Source organism: Alligator sinensis, unplaced genomic scaffold, assembly GCF_000455745.1.
Source record: "Alligator sinensis unplaced genomic scaffold, ASM45574v1 scaffold37_1, whole genome shotgun sequence".
Taxonomy (NCBI): Eukaryota; Metazoa; Chordata; order Crocodylia; family Alligatoridae; genus Alligator; species Alligator sinensis.
Genome location: NW_005841955.1, coordinates 1,479,070 through 1,485,024, shown reverse-complemented (window position 1 = coordinate 1,485,024; position 5,955 = coordinate 1,479,070). Strand labels below are relative to the sequence as shown.

The following is a 5,955-nucleotide window of genomic DNA, read 5'->3' as shown; positions in this document are numbered from 1 at the left end:
CCCCCCCGGTTGTCTAGATCAGTCGTGGGCTCCTTCCCTGTCACCCATCATTGTCCTCTGAGTCCCCCAGCACATCCAGACTATGACTAGGTTGCACATGCACCTTCTGTGTCAGGACTGGCTTGCTTCTCCCTTTGTCTCTCTCTCCATCCCCTCCTTCCTCCTGGTGGATGGATTGGGGATGGGCTGTGCACTCTCCCCTCCCCCCTTGCCAGCCCCACATGCCAGCCAGATTGAGCCCACTGGCACTGCCCATCTGTCCCATGGGGTTAAAAGGTTGGCCACCATTGGTTTAGTCCAGGGGCAGGCAAAATATGGTCCATGGGCTTGATCTGGCCTGCCTGGCAATTTAATGTGGCCTGTAGGCGCCCACCAATTATTTGTACTCCACCCAGCCTACCCAGCCTGCATGCTTTGCTCCTACCCTTGTGTGTGGGAGGGTGCTGGCCCCAGCCAGCATGCACAGCTTCTGGGCAGGGCTGCTGCTACTGCTGCTGCAGCCACCATGGGACCTGCTCAGCTTCCCTGGTCCCTAGTGGTTCCTCCTCGTGTCCCTGCTGCACCACTTGTTCCATGCTGGGATGGTGGCAGTGTGGAGCCTGGGGGTCTGTGCCCAGCAGGCTGGTGGAACATAGAGCTCAGATTGGCCTGGTTCCATTGCATGGGTCTCCCCTTGGCTCACGTGCAACTCCTGGGACTTGTGTGCCACCGGGAAGAAGCCCCACATGATGGAGCCAGCTGCCTTCCCCGCTCTCTGCTGCCACATGCAGCTCCTGGAACTCTGCCGAAAGTGGCGGGGAGCCCTGATCCCTGCTTCCCAGTGGAGTCCTGGGATCAGCACGTGGTGGCAGGGAGCAGGGCCAGGCCACTGGCTCCATCAGGTGGGGCTTTCCCCTGGTGGTGTGAGAGTCCAGGGAGCTGTGTGAGAGCCAGAAGGAGCCCCACGTGATAGAGGCAGGCTGGCCTGGCTCCTATTCTTGTTGCCATATTCAGCTCCCAGACCTGGCTGGAGCCAAACGGCTGTGCCTGCACAGGCCATAAGCACCTGAAGGGCCCGCCACTATTAGTAGGGGCTGTGTGCCATGTGGGAGGGGTGTGGAGGGTTCCCCTCACACCCACACCCTGCTCACATACACCCTTAATCCCCCCATATATAAACATACCAACACACCTCAATATATCCTACACCTCCCCAAACACAGCCACACTTCCTCACAACCCCCCCCCACACACACACACAATATACAAGAGTAAGTCTTTTCTTTTTAAGCTATTATGCAATCACCTCTATATATACTATGCAAACACACACAAATTGGGACAAAAATATTTTTTGAAATAAAATTAAGGTGCGTTATATTAGATGTTCGAATTTTAATGTACAATTTTTTTTTCTGGTTTAAACATGGCAAACCCCCTCCCCTCCCAAAAAAGTACTTCTGGGGCAAGAGGAGGGACTTCTGGTGATAAAGGTCTGGAGTTAGGGGGTGGGACTTCTGGTCCCAAGGTGGTGACTAAGAGGCGGAGCTAACCTTGAGGCCCTCGACAGCTCAACAAAACTCATTAAGCAGCCCTCCAGCTGAAATAATTAACTACCCCGGTCTAGTCTGTTGTTTTATCAGTGGTTTACTTTGGTATAACAAAACTGTTCTTTAAACCTATGATAGTAGCATGATCCAATAAACTATGTTTCTTACATAAAGGTTGTAGAGTTGTATTTCGTTAGGTTGAAGTGGTTTAGAACAGGGAGAAAATTACCAGTTGTCTGTCTTGAGGGGAAAGGATGATTTTTATTTGGGCTGGAATGGTCATCCTTTTTATAAACCTGATTGCTGAAACATAAACCTTTTGAAAACCTTGCAGTTTTTTTCAGTATTTTTTTTTTTTTTTAATTACAAGGGAAAACTTCCTTTTCCCCAAGTTTTACATTTGTATAAAATGAAAAAACTCTAATTCAGTATGTGTTGGGATGGGGCACAGAGTAGCCCCAGGGTCTAGAACAGTGCCCCCTTCTTCTCAATCCCTAAAATCGGCAGGGAAGAGCCCCGGTCTTGAACCCAGGACCTGTGACTGCCTTGTACCCCATCCGAGTGCTCAGGGTCTGGGACATAGTCTACCCTCACCCCCACCTCCTCCCTGGGCCAACCCCTAAGATGAGGTGGGGGACATCCCTGGGCCTCAGCAGTTGTGCGGGAACATAACATTCTCTAGATCCTAATCCCAAAGGTCTGGCATGGTAGGACATGCAGTTTTTGGGGATGGGGCATAAAATACTTCACAACCAATTTCACCATTATTTTAACATCTGTCAAAGAAAGTGGACTTCTAGAACACATGACCTGTGAGGGAAGATTGAAAGAATTAGATTTGCTTAGTCAAGAGAAGACTGAGGAGAGAATTGAGGGTGTAGACAGAAGTGACCATTTTTGCCTAAGCTGGCCACAGAAAGCAGTCTATAGCTGTGACCAAACACAAATACATTGCTGCAAACAGCTTAAAATGGCTGATCAGGTAAAAATCTAACCCCTCATTGCATGAGGTATCAGATAGACGTTTCAAAATGTAGCGTCTTCTGTAACTTGACTGTGGAGTTCCCAGCCTGTCACTGTTTTCAGAAAGGGGGGGGAGAGAAGTGGAGGGAGTTCAGTCAGGGGTTCTTTTAGCCTGCTCCCCCTTTCCCCCAGAGAGTGGGGTTGGTGTATTGGAGCCATCCACCTTGGGGTGGGGGGCAGGGCTCCAGTACATCCACTTCACCCTTCAGCACTAGCTGGGCAGCCCCAAGAACAAGCTCCCTCTGCTACCTTTCTCTGCTCCCATTCTGAAGAGCCCTAGCTGTTGCCATGGGAACGTGGCTGCATGCTCCCAGCAGCAGCTAGATTCCCCTCCCCACTGGAACCACCAGTGAACTTGTGTCTGATCTGGAGTAATGCTGGAACTCGGAATGCTTTGCAGAACATGTTCCGAGTTACAGCTGGGAGCTGCACTTCTGTCTGCACCCTAATAATATTCTGTATTATCTAAAGAGCTACTGTAATGAGGAATGTGTCATTAACTGTTCTCAGGATCCGGCAGGAAGAGGACAAAAATATCAAACTTAAATTGCTTTGCAGCAGAAGCAATTCACTTTAGGCATTAGAAAAGCTTTCTCACTGTATGAATACCTAAACAGAGAAATAGATGGATGCTGTGAAATCTCTATCGTTAGACGTTTTTAATAACATCTTTTAAAGATTGTTTAACGCAGTGGTATGGACATAAAGGACTTCCTGAAGTCCCTTCAGTTCCTATTTTCTCTTATTCTGTGAAATATACAAAGCCTTTGTGTTCGTTGGTCCACACAAACTAAGAAAACTTGTCCCTCAGAATCGGTGAACATGTATGTGTGCTTCCCTACTTGTCACCATTTCTTGTCGTCATGAAGATGATTGGCGTTCAACTTAACAGTGCATCTCCTTTTCAGACCTGTGTGCTTAAGCGTTTAAGTATTGCTTTAGTCAAGAAAGCTATTAGATAGAAAGTTGTTCTTTGAGAAACAGAATTCTGAGTTGAAGAAGAATCCTTTGACCTGTCAGTCCATCCTTGACTTCTGGCTTATTTCATATTAGCTTTCATTTCTGATGGTACTCACATAAGGGTACAAGTAGTCTATGTCGAAGATTAGATATGGGCACATTTGTAAGGAGTTGACACATCTGATTTGATTTTAATAGGAGTCAGGAATTTAAACTACGTAGCTGAGCCATAATCATGGTAGGAGGACCCTGAAACATGCCCAGGTTTTTTAAAAGGTAGCAGGTAGCAGCTGGGTTTCTGGTTCCCTTGCTGGTTTCGTAATTATTGATAAGTGTTTTCGCTTCAACTTCTATTAATTACTGTTGCTCATAAAAACATGTTTAGCAAAAAAAAAAAGTAGTGGAATCACAAGCCCCTTTGTACAAACAGTCATATATAAAGCTTTCACTGTAATAGTATCATGCTGAAACATCTTTTGAAATTCAGGCCTCAAAATATTATATTGGCCCTTGATCTGAACCAGAAAATCACTTTACTTGTGACTGTAGTTCTAAGACACTTTGAGAGGGATGGGTGCATTGTCATCCCAATGTCTAAAGTGCTGGACTACCAAAGAAGAAAAACTATGGAGGCCTTCCAAGACTTCTGATGTTATAGTAGGATTTGCATGCTTCTGGAAAAAACAGTATGCCAGACCTAAGTGGTATACAAGTACAGTTTCTATTCAAAGGGGAAAAGGTAATGGACTTGTGTTTCCAAGTCACTTAAGCTTTTTGAAAAGCCCGCTCCTGCTGGCCTCAGGCTAGGAAGCTGATTGGTTTGTCCTTCAGTGAAAGATTTTATTAATCTTATTTTGCCTCTTTTAATATAAGTTTTGTAAGCTAGTCTCTTCAGCTTTTGTGAATAGCTTTAATAAATGTCATAATTTAGGTTCTGCTATGACCTTTACAGAAGGCTTTGGGCAAATGATTGTTCCACATGCATACACTAAAATGATTATCTGCTTTCTGAAGTTCCATTATAGGCTAAAACAGAAGTCTGAAGAGCAATGGGAAGAATTTCCTTACCAGTTAGTTTAAAAAAAATTAATACCATTCTGAACTCCAATTTGCACCCCCATCTCATTCCTAAGAATATCAACATCTAGAATCACTGAAGTGGTCTAAATGGTAGTGCTTAAATGGTATTCGTATTCTGATACTGCCTAGAGGCTTAGGCTGGATCAGGGCATTGTTCACCAGTTCCATTTTCCCTATATTGCTCTTCTTTCTTCCTCCCTTGCTACACTTCCCCTCTATCGTTATTTCTTTACTTTCCGTCTGAAAAATAAGCCATTCAATAAGTTAAATGGCATTAGAGGAATGGTGAGCTGTGGTAGGGTGTACTTATGCTATCAGATGTTAGTAGCTGCCATCAAGCATTTCACTGATCTGCAGGCAAGCTAATAGAAGCTGCTGTGTGTATTAATTCCCAGGGTTTGCATGTTTCCCTCCACTTTTTCTAATTTATGCCCAAATAGATACTATTCTTTACATTGATGCTTAGCATGTTCTCTGAAAATATAATATTCATTGGTATAGCGTTCAAAAGTTTACTGTGTTACAGCCAGAAAAATGTTACTATATTGAGAGCAGGATCTTGGTTTTGTCAGCTGACATATAGCTATAAATTGGGGGTGGGGAGGTGGGGGATTCACCTTTTATTTTTTTAGAAACAAAATCCATTAGTATGTCTGTGCATCTTTTTTCCCCCCCACCCCCCCTTCCATTTTTGTAAAAATTCTTGGGCAGCAGAGACCTGGGGAAAGAGAGTTTATTTTTGTACCAGAGCATTTCAGGCGCATTTTTTAAATTTGTCATACCACAGGCGAAAACCTATTTAAGTTAATTACTGTATTTACTCATATACCACCCATACCTTTCCCCATAAAATTAGCTTGCTAAAGTCAGGGTGCATGTCTTAAGTGAGAAAACTGATTTTCAATCCAGAATAGAAGCATGGAGTTGCTGTAAGGTGGCTGCTGCTTCTTTTCCTTTTTCTTCCCTCTAGCAACTGCAAGGAGGGAGAGGTGGAGTCCAACAGGTGCAGATCTGGTAGGGAGTGGGGCATTGATGCAGTCACACCATACTTTGGTTCCTGCTGCAGGCAAAGTTTAAAGCCTACTGCCTAGCAGTAGCAGTGGTATTTCTATTCAAACAGAGCTAAGGGAGTTGGTTCACTTAATGGATTATTATAATCTACATGGTTCTTGCTAATTGATCTTCATTCCCTAGGTGACCCTCTCTCCTTTTTAATGGTTTTGACGTTTCATTTCAAGTTGTCCTTTCTTCAATTTTTTGTCTGCTAGCTACTCTTGATATCTTTTTTTTCCTATTTCACTACCCTACAGACAGTTTTTGGCTCTTTTCAATATCCTGGACCTACACATGGAGTCCAATCTTC

The 5,955-nt window shown here is 44.5% G+C and overlaps 1 protein-coding gene across 11 annotated transcripts in view; it reads left to right on the top strand.

The window, feature by feature from the left end:
• The window catches only part of SENP6 (SUMO specific peptidase 6), a 114,750-nt gene that overhangs the window by 77,683 nt on the left and 31,112 nt on the right, over window positions 1-5,955 (top strand). The gene's annotated exons all lie outside the window — the stretch shown is intronic.